Source organism: Frieseomelitta varia, unplaced genomic scaffold (assembly GCF_011392965.1).
Source record: "Frieseomelitta varia isolate USP_RPSP 00005682 unplaced genomic scaffold, Fvar_1.2 scaffold_564, whole genome shotgun sequence".
In the NCBI taxonomy this organism is placed as follows: domain Eukaryota; kingdom Metazoa; phylum Arthropoda; class Insecta; order Hymenoptera; family Apidae; genus Frieseomelitta; species Frieseomelitta varia.
The window spans coordinates 62,427-85,391 of record NW_025110328.1 but is presented as its reverse complement, the minus strand read 5'-3'; the positions used below and the strand labels follow the sequence as shown (position 1 = coordinate 85,391).

The window sequence follows — 22,965 nt, the reverse complement described above, 5'->3', positions numbered from 1 at the left end:
GGGCAATAAATTACAAATATATGAAAATACAAAGACGCAACAGAGAAAAAAAGAAAAGTTAAAAAAAGGTGTGTTTAATAAGTAATAAATTTTCAAATTTATTATTTAGAATTTGTGACAGACCTAGGGGCTGTATAATAAATTACAAAGATAGAAAAATACAAAGACGCAAAAGAAAAAAAAAGAAAAGAAAAGTCAATAAAAGATGTGTTTTTTCGCGAACCATCGTGACGAAACTTTTCAATTTCGTGAGATTTTACGAAATAAATTTCCAAATTTATTATTTAGCATTTGTGACAGACCTAGGGGCTGTATAATAAATTACAAAGATAGAAAAATACAAAGATGCAAAAAAAAAAAGAAAAAAAAAAGAAAAGTCAATAAAAGATGTTTTTTCGCAAACCATTGTGACGAAATTTTTCAATTTCGTGAGACTTTACGAAATAAATTTTCAAATTTATTATTTAGCGTTTGTGACAAATCTAGGAGCAATAAACTACAAACATATAAAAATACAAAGACGCTAAAGAGCAAAAAAGGAAAGTTAAAAAAAGGTGTATTTAATAAATAATAAATTTTCAAATTTATTATTTAGCATTTGTGACCTAGGGGCTGTATAACAAATTAAAAAGATAGGAAAATACAAAGACTCAAAAAAAAAAAAAAAAAAAAGAAAATCCGACAAAAGGAATATTTTTTTCGCGCGAGCCTTCTCTAATCACGCGAACCAAGTCCCGACACATTTCCTCTCGCAGAAAGCACTCCAACGCGACATCCAACACCGTAAAACGATTCGAATCCTGATTCACCGAATTATCCCGTGTGCTGCAAAATCGCCAACTGCAAAGTGCAAGCCTCGGAACGAGCGAGAAATGAAAACACTGTGCGAACATTTCTTCCCCGGACGAAACTTCCGGCGGCGACGTTACGGGAAATATCGCGCGACCGGTTAAAAACCGGGGCACAGAGGCGAGCCAGAGATAAAGGGAGAATGGGCGGCGAGGGGGATCGTTCGATTCCTTCAAAGTCGTTTAGCAAATACACTTTCGAGCTTTACTTTGCCCTCGATCGAAAGAACTGCCTCCTCTCGTTGGATTGCGAGATGAGGGCGGAAAGAGAAAGAAAGAGAGAGAGAGAGAGAGAGAGAGAAACGAGCTGGCCACTTTGCTCAACGAATTTTGCTACCGTGTGGCGAGTAGTCGAGTAGTCGTTTCTCATTGTCCGTGCACGCAACTTGCCCGAGGCCACCCTAGATTTCCTACACTCACGATCATTGCCAGAGGGGAACGTCTCTCGTTCCTCGTAATACCATTTACCCCCGACGAACTCGAGGAGAAGTATTCGCGGCCTCGAGCGTGGATTAGCGATGCATTTCGCTTGATTGCGGACCATTCGCCAATTTTTACTGTCTGTCGCACGATTTCACTGAATCTCTTTGCAATTCTGCGAAAGTGCAAACACGACGACCGCGAGTGGATACGAAAAATGTCCAAAGCGCGGTGCTTTCTGTCAGACATTTATTTATCTATCTATAATTAGTCAATCAGTTAATTAATCCTGCCTGAACTATCGAATTCGTTCTATATTCTCGACTGAGTTTTTAAAGATACGAATCCGCGGTCTAGTGTGTATCCGATTTCTATATTTAAAATTGTTAGGATTAATTCGCATATCTGTTTCACCCAAGCGTTAAATATTATAATGAATAAAAGTAATTTTCGACGTAATTGCGATTGTTCTCTATTAATTTCGTTGACGCGTTGCCTATAAAAGCAACATTTGCCCCTTTGAAATATTGCCACCCGAAAGAAATCTGGCTTTCGTTTGTAATTTGTAACAATATTCTTGAAATGAACAACAGTCCTTCGTTGCAGGAGACTTGTTTTAAAAAAACGAACTGTAAAGAAATTTAATTTAGCTACCGTTGGGGAGGCGAAGAATTTTCACAACGTTCCACGAGTACGAAAATTTCCCTACGAAAATTTGTCCCTTTGCGCAGGACGCCCCCTCAAAGTTGATTCGATGTTTGAATTTTTAATTTAATCAGCAACTCAGAAATTACTCTAGCAACGTTCCTTCTTCGTATTTCGTAAAAGACTACGAGTAACGGCATTTGAAATGATATTGTTCCAAAGCAAAAAGTTTTGTACTCGAGAACGTCAGTTCAGCTTTGCCCCATAAACTAAATACCACAGTACTAAATATTAAATATAAAATTATCTGTACGTAACATTTTTCATCAATTTAATTCAGGTCTAACAATATTTTCAATATTTATAATTAAAATTTCAAGAATATCTAAGCTTTTGAATGCGATCGAGAATCGATTACCTCTACTGTTCGAAATTGAAATTCACATTTATTTCACTTCGTTCGACAATCTAACGACCAACAATTTTATCAATGAAATGAAACTTCTGGTAATGAAATTCGACACTCTGATATAATAATTTTATTTACGATAGAAACATCGCATAGACATTTCAATTACAAATATCGCAAATATCGCATAATTCGAACTGCGTAATTTTAAGGTTCTTAACTTGACTTTACCATTAATTTTTCTAATTACGATCTAGAACACATACTCGAAATTTCGACAATCTAACGGAAGGACGAATCACTTAACTTCGGTACTTTCCATTTATTTTAGTTCTATCGCGCAAATACTTCAAATTTTAAACGCCAGGATTGTTTCAATTTGTGAAATTCAATTTTCTCATCTGGAGTGCCAAAGTATTATAAAACACTCCGAATTCTGGTACAGTCTAACAAGTTTAGTCTAGGCTATATTAAAATCAATTTCGTAACTTGGATCTAAATATAAATTAAATTTACGTGACTTTAATTATCAGTTAATAATAAATCAGTGTTTATCCAACGTTGTTAAATTATCCCTAAGAAAAGGAAAAGAAAAGAAAAAAAAAAAATAGCAATTCAGGAGTTCCGACTCTTAATGGTCTAGAAAATTGCAACATAAAACATTCAGAACGGGGTCGGAAGGGGATGAATTAATAACAATTTTGCCGTAAAACGGCTACGAAGAATTATTGAGACAAAGTGGCTCAATTTCTTAGAGTGTAATTTTTATATTTAGCTGTCCGAGCGCATTTCAATTCTTGTTAGGTATATAAATGAATGCTCGTTTAGGTACAACTAAGGCTTCATTTATCATTCTCTTTTCCTCGTTCACCTGCATTTCATTGGATTAAGCATAGTTCCCCGCGGTAAAGGAAAACGATTATGACCGGAGATCTCTTTACCTGTAACTGCTTCTATTCGCTGCTCATCCATTTTTCAGTCACATTCGTCATAATAAGATTATTGGATAAAGCGGTGGATAAAGCGTCGCAAAAATTTCCACGTCTATGGACTCTCGTATTTCGAATCACATTCAACTGTCGCCTGCAATGTCTTGCAAGGCTGCAGTTGAAATAAATTAAAATTAAACAACGAACGACGGAGGCAGAACGCCAGCGATTAATTTCGTAATGAAATTGAGTGAAAATCGAGAAACGAATGAAATATGGATATCTTTGAAATAAATTTCCTTTAAAGCAGCACAGTTTTTGTTAAGAAACGAGCATCGATCGTTCTTCTCATTGATTTATCTTTGTTAAATATATTATATTTATATTATATAAATATAATAGAGAGTGATATTTTATATAAATTATATAAATGTAATAAAATAAAAATAATAAAAATATAATTATTATATTACAAAATATAAATATTATATAAATATAATAAAAATAATAAAAATAAATTATATAAATAAAATAAAAATAATAAAAATAAATTATATAAATAAAATAATAAAAATAAATTATATAAATAAAATAAAAATAATAAAAATAAATTATATAAATAAAATAAAAATAATAAAAATATAATTATTATATTACAAAATATAAATATTATATAAATATAATACAGAGTGATATTTTCGACTTGATTTAACAAAAGTCATATCTTCACCGTTAAACAAAAATACAGAAGGAGATTAAATAATTAATAGCTAGAGACTTTACAAAATTTACAAAATTTACAAAAGTCGTATCAGTCGTATTTAAAAGCAAAACATTTTTCACGTACAGTGAAGATTGTCTGCGATATTAAAAAAAGCTTAACTGTAACATTTCAGTGTAGAATACTAATACGCGTTTTATTAAAAAAAAATCTTCGTCCCTGAGAAATTACCTTTCTTCTTTTTAATTTTTCATCTTATCGTCAATCGCTCGTGCAATAAAACTGCTCTATGTTTCTAGCTCTTTCAGGCTTTCGTTTTAACTCCAACGTGGAACTTCCACGGTCACAAATTCCCCCGGTGATTTATACTGTTACCACCGGCAGCCAGAGCGCTGACAAAATTTTATTTTACACGAAGGACCGTCGCGGGCGCCGTGGTTAATAGTCCATATCCTCACTTAAATATCCTTCGAAGTCCCGACTCCACTGGCGAATTGCATTTAACCGGAGCTCCACTCCAGAGACAGCAAAGGGTCAGATAGGGAAGCTTGTTCTTAATTGAGACATTAAGGCACGCAATTTGATAGTGGGATTGTACCTGGCAACGTTGATACCGGGCCGAATCGACGTTAGGATCGAACTTCAGGCTTGTCAGTTCACTTCAAATTCACCGGCTTTACGAGAGAATCGAAATTGCCTTCGTACGGGCACGTTTTACAGTTCTTTTTACGAGTTTATTATAAAAATTCATTTCTCCACCTACCGGCAATAAGTCGAGAAGAATGAATAGCATTTCTTCGTTCGAGTATGGAAAAGTAGATGAATGAATCGCTAATTGAAGAAATTTTGGAAAATTTAAAAAAAACTTGCGAAAATTCTTGCCAATGAAAGTCAACTTTTGGTGTAACGTTTATTTAACAATCCTATCTGTGAATTGAAGAAGAGAAATTTCAGATGTTCAGTTTAATAATTAAAGTGGGCAGATTTATTAATTTAAGAAACTTTCGGAAATTTAGAAAATGGGGCATGGTTTCAACCTCAGATAGAATATTTTTAACAATCCTACTTGCCAGTCGATAGGAATTTTTTTTACTTCGGATGTTCTGTTTAGATCAATCTATTAAACGAGTGAAATTCTCAAGAACAGTTTCAAATGAACATACTTATCATTGCCAATAAAAATAACATTTAATAATTCTATTCGTAGATCGAAAGGAATTCTTATACTCCAGATAGATGTTCCCGAATGAAAAAAATTTTATAATTGACGTTGGATAGTGTAATCAGTATTGTATCAAATACATCACGCGAAAGAACAGAAACATAATTGTGAAAATATAGTTCCTTTCGAAACATTCATCCGTTTACCTTAGTTTCTTAGTTTCTATCCTTTTTTCTAAATTTCAACCAAAAAAAAAAAAAAACAAATCCCTCCTGTATTTAAATTATCGATTATTCTATCGTTCAATATATCGCAGATTAAACAAAAGATTTGTCTGCCGAATTTACCTTGCCACGCGGATATAAATTCAACGTTTGAACTGCATCGAGTTTACTGCAACAGCGCAAAATATACATTTACCCAATCCCTGTTATTAGTAACGTAGAGCGATACTATTCTTCAAGCTTACCAACGATAAAATCGTTTCTTCTATCAGAGCGAGAGCGAGAGAAAGAGAGAGAGAAGATATACATTATTTTTTAAGTAATTTTTTATCTTTCTCGACGAGCGAATTGCTTGGAAAAAAATAATTAACCTCTTATGTTATTCCCGCTGGGACAATTATGGTGGATTTTCCTCCTTCTCCTTCAGTTCGTTATTTTTACACGACAGAGTGAACTGGTTTCTAGTCGTTGCGTGTTATCTCACGTTCCTCGAGGAATTCCTCGCGTTTCGATCGTTCTTTGTTAAAATTCCTATCGATTCACATTGGCGAGGGATAGCATTGATTAATGTTCGATTAATTTTTTTCAGGTTATCGTACTCGTTTTAGAATTTTGATGGCTGGAACGTCGAATTCCTTAATTTATTAATAGATTATAGATTTTTGGGAAATTTTGTACTTTCGTTACATTACATTTACTTAGTATATCATTTTATCATTTTGTTTTGTGCAATTTTACAGTTTCTATATCTCTAATTTTCTCATACGGAAATAAAACTCACTCGATAAAAGTTTATTTCATCCATTAACCATTGAATGGCGCTTGTTTTGTAAAACTTTTTTAATTAAACATATTAAAATGCATACACAGCAGCAAAAAATAAAACGGCAAAAAATAGCATGGAGATTCTGGAAATTTTTTTGCCCCGAATAAAATTAAAGTATAAAACTGAAAATAAAATGTTTCAACAAAAATTGCTGAAAAAACAATACCTATGAAAAAATCCGTGAATTCTATTTCTTAACGATTCGAAATTTTTTTCTCCCTTTATTCCCCTGAATTTAAAAAAAAAAAATCTTAATTAAACAATCTTTAATAAACGTCCATTTAATCTACTTCTATTTCTAAGCAAGCAGCAAATTACTAAATTTTAGTGAAAAAAGTGATATGATCAATTTTCACTTAAATTTTATTAAATAAACAAAAAAGGAGAAATTAAACTGTGTTAAGTAAAAATATTGTGTTCTAAAGCAATTTGTAAAATTCACTTTTGAATCCTGATTAATTAAAAATATGCATATATTAATAACATTAAATTTAACAAAGTTACGTTCACTCTCGAGAAATTTTCAAGGAAAAAGGAACGCAATGTATAATACAAAATCGAGTTCAAAGGCGAATTTAAAGGTTTGGGTCAATCGCAATTGATCGTCTTATACCGAAATGTCACAGTGGCTACTAAGCCCGAAGTAAGTGCAAGAGAAATCCCCATGATTGCAAGCTTAAGTTACAGTTACAAGTAGTATTACATCCTAGGCTTCGTCATTTTGTTCCTGTTCGGTCTTACCGAACACAATGAGGGTCAAAATGTGATGCAACAAATAAATTCATCGAGCCAGAGACAATAAACTCCTTGTAACTTTTTCTACGGCAGAGACCTCCCGCGACCGTATTTCATATTTCAAACTGACATTTCCGTATTGTAGTTATATTTGACTCTTAATTCCAAGGCTCGATGAGTTTTTTTATCGCATCGGTCCCCACCATAAACAGGACACTAATAAACCGGCAGGACACGGAAGATAGAACCGTTAGTTCCAAGAAGCAATTGTCAAATTTACTTCTTGGAACTGACCCTGAAAATGTTTGGAAAAACCCACCTTTCTGATCACAGGATCGGAAAGGAAACAAAGAGGGCTCGGATATATAAGAGCCGACTCCGAAACAAAATAGAACAGTCTCACCGACTCAGGAGTCACTTGGGCACCGGCCACCCAAAAACGCGCAAACTTAGCATACCCAGCACTCCGTAGACTATATCCACTGATCTCAAGAAACAGCAAACTAAAAACCGAAATCAAACTAAACCTGTACAAAATCTGTGTCAGGCCGATCATAACATATGGACTTCAAATATGGGCGGCTGCTGCCAAAACCCATATAAACAAAATACAAAAAATCCAAAACAAATTTTTAAGAATCATCCTGAACAAACCTTATGACACAGATAAAGACGCTCAATAAAGACGCTCCACCTAAAAGCCAACATTCCCACAATAGAAGAATACATCAAAACAACAATGAACAAAGCATTCCATCCAAACCACGAAAATCCACTAATCAAAGCCATTGGTGACTATCAAATAGACAGTATTCCTCTAAAAATAAGAACAAAACTACCAAAACATGCAACACTAAACAATCCCTAGCACAAAAATCATTCAAAACTAAAGAACCACATACTCCAGTTTCCGCAGGTTTTTGAAAATTTTATCCTGCAAAAACACCACCACCAGACTCAAAAGCAACAATTAAAAAAATCAAGAAATCCAAACACAACTGTTTCATTTATGCAGGTCATCGGGACGCCCAAATCCCAGGGAACAGCAACTCAGCCACATAAGGAGAGAAAAAAAAAAAAACAAAATAGAACAGTCTTATTCTCACTTTCAAATCAGCAAGAAAACCTCCCGCGTGTCTGCCGGTTCGCGTCCCCAAACCCAGTGCATGCCAGAGTAAGAACAATTTAGAGAACAAAAAAAAAAAAAAAAAAATACTCTTGTTTTTTCTAATCTTACGTTCAGTGCCCAATATATTTCTGTGAGTGAATATACAAAAAAGTGTTAGTCGTAGGATTCAATTCGCACTCTTTAATCAATATCACAAATCAAACTTTACTTTGAACCAGCTGCACTTCATTAACGTTGAAGGCAGCGAGCCACCGATCGGCTCGTACGTCAAAGAAAAGAAAATACGTAGAACTAGATCGGCACGCTACAGCTTCCTTCACCGTTAATGGAACCTAGTTTTCCACCTTCGTCGGAAAACTAGTGCAAGAGGAACGATTGTCCTAAATCTACGAATTGCGATTTGAAAAAAATTTTCGCAAAAGCTCTATTTCTCTAATAGACAGAGGTGTGCGAGAACCCGAAATTTCTTCGGGATCGGTACCTGAAAATTTCGAGAGTCTCGAATTTATCGGAATTCCCGAAAGAGTTGGGATTCGGGAGAGAATTGGTAAAAAGAATAAATAATTCGTTAAAGCCCACGTCTTCAACTATATCGAAAGGTCGCAGATCTAGAACCATCATTCGAGCAATTCATTCTGCTATATCTTTTGGTTTAACAATCTTTCGCGTATCATTTTGTACATGCGACAAATTTTGTGTCGATTCAGTTTCTTTTCTGGCACATGTACTTATGTTTGAATGCATATGCTTCAAATGGCGTAATAAAGTAGTATTTGCATACTTTAGTTTTATATTCATGGTGACAATGTATGCATTCCGCCTTTGTATCATCTTTTTCCTGAAAATGTTCCCAAACAGAGCTTCTCTTTACCTTCTTCCTTTGCACGATATCTTTCTGCACTACTTCCTGCTACCACAACTTTACACTCACTATCACTCGACAGTTTTTTTTAAAGATTTTAATCTTTATTACACAGATCTTGAAATATACGTCCGAGCTTCCCGAATTTCTCAGCGATACTGCTCAACAGCGTGCATAATGTCCACTAAGTACTAAGCACGCAGTCACACGTTCGTTTACATCAGGTCACACGATTCTTAGAATCCGTGTTTCCAATAACGTCACTGGCAGAAGAAATTGAACTGTGTATTTACATATTTTTTAGGCTGCTATACAGCATTGTAGAATAGTTCGAAAAACGGTAGCCAGGTTCTCGAAATTTTCGGGAATCTCGACTTTTCCGGGAAATCTGATTCCTTTGGGAATCTCGAAATTTTCGGGAACTCGTCCCGACTCGTCGAGTTTCCGATATTTTCGGGTTCTCGCACATCCTTAGTAATAGGCAAGTGACTCTTTATACAATTTCAAATAACTGGCGAAATTCTTCTCCGTCATCAAACGTAATCAGAAATGCACAAAGATCCACTAATAATTTTTGACCAATTTTCAATAAATTGCAACCACTCGAGCTCCATTTTCATGAAAATTTTGCGAATCCCTCCGCCGAAACGAAATTTTCATTCTATAAATTAACAAAACATCGTCGTTTTTTGCCCCCCTTTCTACGTGTCTCTAAACTAATAAAACATCTTCGTTTCGCGTTTGCAATCAGTTCCCAAAAATACAACTTTTTACACGCGTTTCACCGTGTACTCATAACCAAATCAGCCCATATTTGTCGCGGGCAGAATTTCAATGGAATGGTTCAAAGTAAATGGAAGAGGGCAAGTTATTCGGAGGATTCGCGGAATTCCCTTTGTCAGCGTTTTCGCATGCGTCTTGCGTGTAATTAAATTATTTTGAACGTGGCCGTGGTATTAACCGCTGGCGAGATCGGTCGCGCATTCATTAAAAATTGTCGCGCGCCGCGCGTACAAACGGGCGACAAAACTCGCAAATTATCGATCGGCCGCGATCATCGAACGACAGTGGCTGCGCGAAAATCAAACACAGTGGGAACACGTTCGGGAATATATAATTGTAAATTAAACATCGCCACAATTATCATATATACCCGTCGAACTTTTGATTCGTTTATGGAGCAGGGCGCAGCAACAAAATACATGCCTTATCGTTGATACACATTCGTAATATCCGTCGGGATTCATGATTTAACGAACAGTCGTGATTGTTTCTCAAACTCGATCGTAAATGACGCAGCAGTCCCGCGAAATTTACGATGTGCAATTTTCAAGAACTTGACCACTGTAATAAATAATGCGAATATATCTCTACGGGTGAAAAATAACGTTCAACACGTTTCTACGAATAAGAAATACAATATCAATTGAATTTCATCTTTCGTTAGTTAAATCTCCGATGATTCGAAATAAAACAAGTCGTTTTGCCTAAAACGGTGAATTTATACTTAATCAAGGGTTACAACGCAACGTGAGATAATATTTAATATTTAATATCTGACGTTCTCTCCATTTTTTAGAAAAATATAAACCATCTCGAACAAAACGGACCGTTTCAAAATTACTTGTACAACAAATTTGTCACTAATTTGGAACTCTCGCGTAAATTATGTATTTACGTAGGATAGTATAGTATTTCATTGTTAAGTTGCAGTTGTTTGTCTCTAATTATCGGTTAATCCGATTCAAATTGAATATTACAAATTCCATTCACAGACTGAGAGAAATTCCGTTACGGATTGCAATGGAAACGCACGATGTAATTATGTAATTATCGCCGTAAAAACATAATTGAATTTTATTTCGCATTCTACGTGAAAATCGTGAATTCCGAAATCAAGCCACATAAATTTTTATGGCCTCGAACGATGCTATTTAAGCATTAAATTATATTCATACCCGATACAATTTCCCCACTTTACCGAACCCTCGATTTCGTAAACCATGTTCATCCACCATGTACAGTTTGTTCGGTGATAATAATTATTTTAACACGCAGGGGAATATTGTTTATCGTGTTCATCGTGTTTTAATAAACATTGATTATTACGGACAGACGTTTGCGGACCATCGGCGGCATTCATTCACCATTAAACTCGTTAATAATTATGCAAACTCATTATCTCTAATGGTCAATACTTATCCGCTACAGCCTGACGGTTTTGATGCACGATAATTTGCGTAACTCAACGATCTGAAATTCTATGCAGGGCTGTTTATCACGTGGCACGATTATGAAAAAGCACAATGAACGATATTAAGAATGATTTCATATATAATTAATATCTATTGATGGAAGATTCATAAATGATAATGGAATTTTAAACATAGTATTTTTATAAACCATTATTTTAAATTTTTTCATTATAATAATTTATTTTGTAAAGATTTTTTTTTTAATATAAGAGGTTTGATGAAATTAATAGTAGTAAAATTAAAAATAAAATAATTATTAAGAAAATTCAATAATTTGGAAAATAAAATAATTATTGAATAAATATAATTGTTATTACGAATTTTTAATACGTGGACCAACTGAATATTAGTAGAAAGTAATTATACAAATTAGTATATATGCACATATATGAATATATGCATATCGTACCATCTGCAATGATAATGAATTTGAAAGGTACATTTCTCAGAAAAAACGAAAAAATAGAATTACAGATTACTGCATTAACCTCAAAAAAACGCGATGGAATTAAAAAAGTACATTTTTCAGCTTGTATGTTTGTAAGCCGCTTATATGTTTGTGCGAGCCGCTGTGTATTAAATTTTCATTTAACAAAAAGAGTAATGATGTTAAAAAAAGTTTGCAATATGAGTTCTAGAAATTGGACTATTTTAATATTATTTATTAACCATAAGAAAAAAGAAAAAATTCGCATAATAGTTCCATGGAATACATCAGAAATTTGAATTTTCGACTATAATTCTTCAAACGGGAGATTAATAAATAATAAATAAATAATTAATAAATCTAATACGATGTAATCTAACACGTTTAATAAAGACTGAGAAAAAAATTATGAGGCAAGAGGTTACATACCTATATTATTGTCCTCCACCATCAATGACACTTGATTCGTCACAAGCCACAATCACAGTAAATTACAATATATATCCCGCGTAATAGAATTTCGGACATTCCGGCAAAAGCACACGTAACACTCGCGTCAATTATAGAAACAATTATTCCACAAATTTCGCAACTCTCACTTAACCGTTCACAGTTCGACATCATCGTATGATCGATCGATATAAAGAATCGAATGGCTATCGTTTATATGTTTCACCGCTAGTCGTCGCTGTCAATCACATACGTATATACGTGCAGTTGGTTTGAAAAAAAGTTACGTAAAAGACTTACTTGTTTAAACTGAATAATCTATTATTAAACAAATCTATCTATTAAACAAATCAATCTATTAAATAAATCCACTGAATGTATAAAATAATAATTTTACTTGTCTATGTTGTCGCATACGATCGCGTTACTAGCTAAGCTGTCACATATGATTTATCGCGATGCATTGTTTGTATCAAACTTTATCGTTGTCTCGAACGAAAGAAAATACGAAATATTAACGAACATTGAAAAGTGTGTTAACTATTCATACGAAGGAAAACACGAATTGAAACACGAAAATAATATACGCGCGAAATACATACGTACCGAGACGTGTCGGTTGAACAGCTAACTGAAAGTGCAGCCAACCTAAGATCTACGTCACTCAGGCTTGCGTTGCCAACTTAACTCGACTGCCGCGTAAAACGTTCGAATCTGATTGGCAGATTGAAAAATCGATCTTTCTCGTTATTTCTCGATATCGATTGACTGATGTAACAGTTGCATATGGAAGTTTGTGAAAAGTGCACGCGTTGGAGCGATCAGCGAAATGATTTGACTAAGTAAGTAATTATTTGTCCGAATATAATTCAGAATAACATTATTATACGTAAAAGTAATGGCTGCATGTATTTATGGACGATTTAAAGGTGCTGCAATCATAAAATATGTCTGGTATGAAAAAGTACGTGAAATGTCGTACCAACGTTTATGCAAATTTGTATTTTTATTTAATGTTTTCCATTTTGGATATTTGTTCATTTTGATTATTTCTACAAGTTAAATTATTTTTACGAATTTTTGCACCTTTTCTTCCATAAATACATAAAATTTTACATATGTATATTTGTTATGTCGTAATATTCAATTTTTTCGAAATATTGTATAGTTGTGTTTACATAAACACATAATTTGTATAAATATTTGCAACAACATAAAATTTCATTTTAAAATTTTACAAGTTTGAAATATCGCTTTATATTTATACATAAATAAAAATATACTTATAATGTATATAGGTCTGTGTATACACACATATACACATATATATATACACCTATCGTTGACTAAAATTCATATTAGAGAAATTAAAGTGCAACAAAAACATTAAAAAGAATAAAAAACATTTATATACTCCCCAAAAACTTATCAAAATTCTCAAAATGCATTGTTGCAAAAATCTACACTAGAAAATTTCTATGAGAAAAAAACGAGCTAGTCATTTTCATCTCTAGTAATTTCAATATAAAAAACTAAATAATTCTAATATGAAAAAAAATTGTAAAATTAAATATCAAAGCTTTGCAATTGACTTGTACTCGGAACACGGTCTCGTCGAAATTTTCACCAAGATTTTATTATCGAAATTAGGCAACTGTACCGTTACTTGTACGATAGTTTCGCGTGTCGTGAGAGATTCGGAGGCTCAAACGAAATTTTGCCCCTACGAGCAAGCACAGGCCACGATAGCTCGTGTTCGTTGGTTCAACTAATTTGGACATGTAAATACAATATTGGCTGGTCGCCTTGGTCCTTCGGGATTCCAACGAACTGCTATACCGGCCGACCCATTTTCCACATCCCCTGTCTTCGACCGATCCTTTTCATCGATAATGTTGTATCGAGTAGCGTGTCGCTATCGAAGCTACAATGGCTCGGGAAAATATTTGAACACTTACTAGCAGAAATATTTTATGTACACACTGTATGTGTGCGTGTGTTGCTCTCTTTTCTTTGATAGTTCCATCAATTTTTTATAGACACTTGTTGATATAGTAGTAGTATACATACGTAATAGTATACATACGTGTGAATAATTGAAATTGTATATCATTGATTTAAAATACTTGTTCTAATAATTTTTTTCTTTACTCATTTAAATAATTTACCTTAACGAATGACAAACGGAATTGAAAAAGTATTTGAATCTTCTATTACGGAGAATTTTGACGAGAATCCTTAAAATTTAGTACATTTCATATGTTTATAATATTTTATAACAATTGTATAGTATTTTAATACTGTCTTTATTTATTTAAATGATACACGTTAACGAATGGTAAATAAAATTGAAAAAGTATATTTAAAATTTAGTATATTTTATAATACGAAAGAGTTCGAACGTTTGCAAAATATTTTAATCGTAATATTTTACGATTCTATTCGTTCGTTATATTCCAATATACAGCTCTCAGCCGGCAGAATGATTTTTTTGAAAGTCAAAATTTTATCAACGCCGCCACATCCGTAAAAGCGTTGCTTCTTCAAATTTTCTAAAAGTCGTTTGTTTTCATTGCTATACTTAAAACTGTAACCGCCATAAACAATATTGCATGTACGTGCAACCTATTCCATCTAAAACACTTCGCTCTAAGCTTCCACTCACCACGCATTTACCGCCCTTGTACACGCACTCATCTCTACACACATGCAAATGTACAACAATTACCGTAACTGTTTTGAGAGTTTCAAGAATTCAGAGTATTCCAAAGTCGTAGTGCAGTTCTACCTCGAAACCGCTGTTTCCTCCACGGTCAGTAACTCTGATTTACTTTTCTAATTTTAACAATCCTTTGACTATCCTCAATATTACCAACAATTCTCAGAATATTAGCCATGTATGAAACGAATAATGTATTATACATTTGTTAGAAAAGAATGCAATTCTTGAGAAAATGAATTTCCCAAGATACACGAGGGAACAAGGTTTAACATTTCTTAGAATAGGAATGTTATTGATTGTAGACAGAATATTATCAATTATTCAATTATTATAATACGTGCGATGTGTAATTCTTTTTTTTAATATACCAAGTATATGTACACTTGCTCAAAAATCGTAGGACACGTCTTATTTTTGTTACCCTCTATTTATAGTGAATATTAGACAATGAATTTTAAATCGCATACATTAAGGTGTATTTTTAATATACTAACATATATATATATATAGATTCCTTGTTGTGTGAAGTATCATTTTATTTCTTCAATTTTATACTATAATATGCTATGATAAATAGTGAAATGAATAATTAAACAACTACAATGTTCTCTTCAATAGACGATCTCTTCGACAATATTATTATTATCACGAGAGCAATAGTAACACTTCATACACGACAAAGAATATGGAAATGTTAATGGAAATGTTAAGTAACCACGTGTGCGTAAAGAGTATCAATAATCGTAATTATTTACCGTGTATCAGCAGATCTTCATCGCAATGAAGGCACTGGTAGAACACACGACAAATGCTATTTCTTTTCTAAGCTTGGATTTCGAGATATTTAATGTTACACGCAATTAAACAACGGAAACGAATTTTATAACGTCAGGAGTAACGTCGCGATAATATACGGAGAACACGAACCGTGTCGTGAAACTAACGTTGACCGTGCCATAGTGACTGCAGTGAGTAAGAACACAAAGGTCTTTGTCGTGACGTTTCATAACCTTTTTGTTTATAGTCCCCCGTTTTTGTATCGCGCCGAAGCCTCGCTCGTTGAAACTTCCCCCGTGGGAATGGTAAACAAAGATATTGTACTGCTACTGCTTTGAAATATTTTCATTCATTTGTACATAGATATTATTTCGTGGAACGTATGCACGTATAAAAATTATTCAGAATTTAACGAGAGTCAGAAACTGCATTCAAGCATGATTGATGCTCTGTCCGTTTTATCATGAAATGTAAGTGTAAAATTATTATCATAGACTTGCGTGTGCCAATGATCAGACTTTCTTAAATATACTTAATTTATGTAATTTTGAAGTATCTTTTCTATTTTATATAATTTTGCATCGTGTCAAGGTGTAACAATACAATTTTAAATATTTAATTTCATGTATCCTATACTCTCTATAATGAAATGAAAGTAAAACTACCAAAGTTACATAACTCTAATAATCCAATTTGATGTCAAAAAGAAATTTTGCAAACGTTTGTAACATCCTTTAATGAAACTTTTACAATTTTTGTCTGAAAAAACATCTTCGAAATACTGTAAAAAAAAAAAAAAAAAGAAACAGTATTAACACTTAAATTTACCAAAACTTCAGTGTTTCAAGGAAAAAATATTCCTTTGCACGAAGAAACGATCATCCCTCTCGAGATCTCACGGTGCCATAAATTTCGGAACATTATTTCATAGAACTAGACAGAGAGAATTACCTTCGATATTCCCTTACCAATCCCTTTCAGAGATAAAACGCTATAATACGTATCGTTGGCACACGCGCGTCGCCAGACAATTAGTATAATGGAAACTTCTATTACGCCGCATGAATATCGTAAATTGTTGACTTAAACGTGATGAATATTCGGCCGCGTGTCGAGTTGCTCCTGAGGAAGCAACCGGCGGCAACCTGGTGGCATTAATATCATCCCTCCTCTTCCCAAACACTCCCGGGGAAACGCGACATTTATCAGATTTTCCCCCCCCGCAAATGGACCAATTACACTTGTTGTCACGATCGGAATTTGATTCGGATAAACTCGCGGCACGCGCACCTGTTTCAATTTGATAGTTAACCCCGATCGTTGGCGCAACTAATTTAAGCATGTAAATAGGATATTGGTCTGTGTATCGAACCCGCAGGGACGCGGTGAACTTGCTGAACGAGCGACGAACAACGCGATCCATTTTCAACTTGCGACATCCTTCGCCGAAAATTATTTGCAAATCTAATTAACGTTACAATTGCATAAAAATGCAATTGTTTACTGCAGACTTTCGTATTGATACTCAGTCGCGAGCGTGTGAAACGAAAGGAACGAATATTGGGTTGATAGGAACTTGGAGCGAACGAGAAACCGCTGACATAATGATCGAACCGTGACGGATAACGCCACCGTCGCGATTAGTTTTTCTCCGCGTGAACGAGGGAAGAATTCCAGCGTGAAACAACTCGTGTGTGTGTGAAGGAAACGAAAGAAAATAAAAGAGCGGGCGAGTCGAACATTTCCTGCTGCTTGGAAGTTACAAAGGTTCCGCAAGTCGGGAAGGGAAGGCCGCTTCAAAGGGAGCACATAAATCCAAAGGCACAAATGACTCGTTCTAAAGTGATTCCATTCTCCCGCCCGTTGGTTTCCATTCTTTCTCGCGAGGAGCCAATCTCGTGACGAGCGAAACCCTCCGGACGAATTCCTTCTTCCCTCCTTCTGTCGCATTCTTATCCCCTTTCTCCGGCGCGGCGAGAAACAAAAGCCAGCCCGAGAGAAGAAATCCTCGATTCCCCGACGCGTAAACACGCGGCACGTGCATCTTCGTTCCGCGCGATCTTTTGTGACGTGTTTCAAGATTAAGAGCTTTCACATTGATGGAGTAACGTCGGGCGGAAAGCTGAGGAAAAACCGGCGCGAAGAATGGACGCGCGCGTAACTGTTGCACGGCGGTTAAGTCAAGTGTGGAATTCAACGAGGAAGCCTCGGGAGAAACTTGTCTTTCTTGGTGTTTGAATCCCGTCCGGAGAGGGATGAAGCTGGTTAAACACCGGGATGCGAGAAAAATTTGGAACTCGCACCGTGGCGTGACAAAAGCGGAATTTAAATGTGAGATTCTCAGCCAAATTTTTGCTCCCGTACTTGCTTGCAGCTTTCGCGAAACGCTCGTGCAAAAATTTTGCGTGCCTCATTGTGCCGTGAACTTCCTTTGATATCCCTTGGATATTCGACTCAATACTTTCCCATTAAAATTGAAGGAAGTTCCCATTGAAGTTGAGAATTTTCGCTCCGATTTCCCTTCCTGATTCGTACGATTCAGGGCTTCGAGTAAAAATTCGAAGAAACATTCGACTGGAATTGAAAGAGTCGACGTAATTCGATTCGCCGGAGCTCGTAGGTTCTTTAATTTTTCATTCAGCGATGAGGGTGCAACAGCCAACGAGCTTGTCCTCTCGTCGGGAACGTGAAAAAACACGGTCGTGGACAAAAGGTGGGAAAAAATGGCTCGCGCGAACTCGAAGATCCCTCGACCGGCGAGGGATTGTTTTAAAGAAGCTTTCAGCTTTATTAACGCCGGCGTTAATTTTACACGGACGACACGTTGTGTCGTTTTCGCAGCTCTCTGATGACACGCTCGACACAACCGAGTCTTACGTTCCGAGAAAGCTGCTCACCCGCGCTCTCTTTTTTCTCTTTCTCTCCCGCGTCGCATTCGCTTTGCCTTTGCCGCTTTCTGATTTCAATTGGACCGGCTTACGTATGAAATGCTTTCGTTTTGTCGCGTCAAGCTTTTGCTCATCTCTGTTTTATCGCGGAACGCGCGACACTGAGTCGCCATCGTGACAACACACATGCACATGTGCCCGTGTACATGTGTGTGTGTGTGTGTGTGTGAGAGAGAAAGAGAGCAATTTAATAGAAATTCTGTCGCCAACAGAGGCGACGAGAATTTGGAAATACAAAGCAAACGAAGTGTTTTCCATCCAGCTGTAATGTCTCTTCGATATATTTTTGAACTGTGTGCATTTCAATTACAAAAGGAAATTTCATTTATGGTCGACAGATGCTATAATCGCGTGAAAATTGACAATTATGCGATACCAGCAATGATTGATCCATATGTTACAGATATTTTTAATTTTCGAAGAATTGACAAAACTCCGAGAAAAGTTACGTACATAATGTATAATTAATGTTGTTATACATCATGTACGTAACTTTTATACAGATATTTTTAAAATTAATAATAATATAATAATATAATAATAATATATTATACAGATATTTTTGAAATTAATAATAATATAATAATATAATAATATAATAATAATATATTATACAGATATTTTTAAAATTCGAAGAATTGACAAAACTCCGAGAAAAGTTACGTACATAATGTATAATTAATGTTGTTATACATCATGTACGTAACTTTTATACAGATATTTTTAAAATTAATAATAATATAATAATAATATAATAATATAATAATAATATAATAATATGATAATAATATAATAATAATATATATTATAATAATAATATAGATATTTTTAAAATTCGAAGAACTGACAGAACTTCGAAAAAAGTTACGTACACGATGTATAATTATTGTTATTTAACACGTTATTTAATAGTTTCACGAAGTTGTGAAATTTGAATGATTTGGATCACTTAACTCGTAACGGAAATCGAAATATTCACAATATCGCTTAGATTCTCAATGGAGAAACGTAATGCGCGAAGATTAATAACGTTGGAAATAAACTTCTTGTGCTTATGTTGCTCACCGTGTATAAAGGAACGAAAAGTAGGTGCCCTATCACTTAACTAACCCTTTATTATTACCCATTAAACGCGTTTATTCGGCTGATTCATTGCGACAAGTAATAGTCGGCAGTAACATTCTAAGTCCTGTTCCCATCGTTTCCGGTTAGCATTTAAGGGGAAGTTAAGATGCAATTTGCGGTTCGAACAGGAAACTCAGATTTCACTGCAATTTCGCCTTAATTCCCTTTCGAAAATTTTATGCTCCCTTCGCAGCTCTTCGTACGAAAGTTTAAAGCGACACGTTGATTTTCCTAACGCAGAGTAACGCGTTTCACGTGACTTGGTTAATCGAGAATGTGACAGCAGTTAAGGGCAATGGTGAACGAACATCGAATTTTAATCTAATAGTCGTAATTTATTTTTAATCGAATGGAAATAAATTTCACGGGGTTACGTAAATTTTCGATAAAGAATTTCGTTACGATTGAAGTGAAACATTCATTTAGAGGTTGAAATTCCTCGTTCCATGTTAATTATTTTTTTTGTCAAAAAAAAAAAAAATAACGTGGAGAAAAAGTGAATGAAAGATGTCGAGAGAGAAAGAGAGAGAGAGAGAGAGATTTGATGAAAGAATCGTTGACTCGAAAATTTTCATCAAGCCACGTCTTTTGTGCAGGATTCGGCTTGGTTAGACGAAACAATGCTGTAAGATTAAAAACCATCGACTGTCTTGCGACTTTCCTCTGTCGATGTAAAAATACAACGAGAAACAATAGCGAACCAATGAAACCGTTCTTTTTCCTTCAGAAAATTATTCAAGTAATTTCAATATTGTCAACTTTTACTATTCGTTAGTTCATCTTAATTTTGCGTTATTTTAATTTCTCTCTGTTTTCTGCAACAGTGAAATTTACAGCAGTACAGAATTTAGTTGATCGTAATTTCCAGAAAAGAATATAAACCGACCGACAACTAAATTAATTTTTGTCAAATTTGCACTACCATTTCAATACCATCTAATATTGTAAAAATGCAAAATAATGATACTATGAAAATGATAAAATTATAAAATCTGTATTTAAAAATGTTACTTATTTTTCGTATAATATATACCGATTAATATATAATACTGACACTAATGCACTCAAACATTTACGCGCATTATTGCATCATGTACAATTCGCTACGCTCTCCAAGTGGCTGAGAAATCTTTTTCATATTTCCTTCCTTCGTTCAGAAATGTTCGAAGAAAAGAAAGAGAATATTAAAGTACGACGAGTTTCGCTGAGCATCTTGCAGAGAGTACCATTTCTGCAGTGGCCGTAATGGTAGTAATAGCCAAATATTTATTCACGAAACTTCTCGACAGTACGGCCTCTTATGTTACTGGAAATGTGAAAATCCTCAATAAAAGTTTTTGCTGCCGAGTCAAATATTTGTTCAGTTTATAATCTCGAGCTTAAACGCCATCGGTGTATTGATTTTCAAAGCAGGCTCAAACATTATAAATCTACGAGGCGTTGCTTACTTATAAATACAAAACTTCAAATTTGGAAATCTTTCATTTTGTGAGAATTATTCTTTCGGAATCTGAGGATAATAATTTGTAGAATTATCTTTCAGAATCTGAAGATTAAACTATCGACTTGTTTGAAGCAAAGTTCGACAAATTTGTTAGAAACTTGCATAGTATCGTTGTTTGTTGCTTCACCGAGTTCATAAGTTCAACCTAATTGGTGCAGATGTACTTGGAGCTCGAACGATGTTCCAAATATAAATTTATGAATTTGTTATTGCTCGTTGTTCGAACTGGTTGCACGTAAAACTTGCAACTTGAGGTCGAAATTCGCTGGATTAAGAACTCGAGTTTTTAAGCAAACGAAGGAATGTAAAATTCAAAAGAATAATCGCAGGGAACATGGATCGTCTTTCTTACGCTTTCGCCTCTCGTTTTCAGCTCCTCTTTTGGAAACATCTCGGATGAAGAATTCACCGAGCAGAAACTTTACATATTGTGCTGGCCGTAAGAAGCAGTAGGAAGTACTCCTTCGGATTAAATATTTCAAACTTCGTCGCTGCTCAACTTTTGAGGAATTCTCCGGCGAAATCGGCTTGACGAGCAGCTGAAGGTTCGTAGAATATGTATACGTAGCTCGGTGAAAATTTGCTTTCGCTCCTAATTTTTGGGTTATCAGAAACCATAGTGACATCGAGTTACGTTGTCCAATTTTTCTGAATTTTTCATTCGAATTGAATTTATTAAATTTGAAATATAATTAAACCGGAGAACATAATTTTAACACAGTCGAACAATGTACGACTGTATTGATAACGAAATTAAATATTCAATTATTATGGTCATTTGTAACTTAACGATACCGTTGGTTAATACACCGCGATATTATATAACATATCCTCTTGTTACCAAATTGACCAAGTTTTATAATTTAGTCGTAATTTTAATAATTAATAACAATTAATACACTTGTACACATGTATTGTATGAATTATACGAAACATTTTGAAAAACAAATTTGGAGATACGAAGTTTAAAAGATACTCGGCGCAGTTATCTGTTTCTAAAGTTATTTGAGCAATTAATCATTCGCTATATTAACGAGTCTAGATAATTAATGGAATCAAGACGAACGTTCGTCACATTTTCAGATAGGTTTCCAATATAATTAACGGTAGCGATTATAGTCGATTTTGTTTCAAATTTCACAACGCAACATAAAAAGTTTCACAATTATTATAAACGAGCGTGCAGAGTCAGCAGAAGCGAGTCGCGTGGCTCGAACCATCATCTACTTTAACTGGTCGTTAAAAATCTTCACTTGCCGCAAGCTGTAAATCACAAACTGTTCGACAATATTTCCTCGAAGGATTTCAACGTTCTCACTCGGAAATGAGACATTAACGTATGCGTTAACGCAAAGAACGGAAGTTTTCTGAGGCTAATCGATCGCCAAGCGAGCGGTCGCAACATCGGCCATGGAAGTAGCGTACTCTCGAGGAATAAATGCACTGTTCCTCGCGTCCTTCACGTTTATAGTCGATCCTTTATCCCTCCATCCGCGAACTTTATCTCTCTTCCTTCCAGCGTCCTCGCTGACATTTTCTATCCGAGCGTCTCGCGATCGGTATCCACCACGCTCGAGCGCTTCCCGATCGAGTTTCATCACGATAGCCAGGGCCATTTCGAAGTCGCGATTATGTCGCTCGTGAAGGCAGCTTCAATTTCGCGGTGTTGCCTCGCGTGATCATCACCGGCCGAGTGAACGCTCGTAAAACGAACGGGGAACGTCCACGACATTTTCAGTCACGGCTGGCCCAATCGTTCGTGCTCCCCTCGCCCGGCTAGACCAAACGTTGACTTGTATCACTGCGCCGACACGAGAAACTGATCCGTAAGAATGTAAGTTGGTATA

The 22,965-nt window shown here is 35.0% G+C and overlaps 1 long non-coding RNA gene across 1 annotated transcript in view; it reads right to left on the bottom strand.

Moving 5' to 3' along the window:
* LOC122533994 overlaps positions 1-12,330 on the bottom strand; it is a 171,386-nt gene extending 159,056 nt beyond the window's left edge. The window contains exon 1 of the long non-coding RNA XR_006307812.1: positions 12,022-12,330. This is a non-coding gene — a long non-coding RNA (uncharacterized LOC122533994). The remainder of the gene's footprint in view (positions 1-12,021) is intronic.
* Between the last annotated feature and the right edge of the window lie 10,635 nt (positions 12,331-22,965).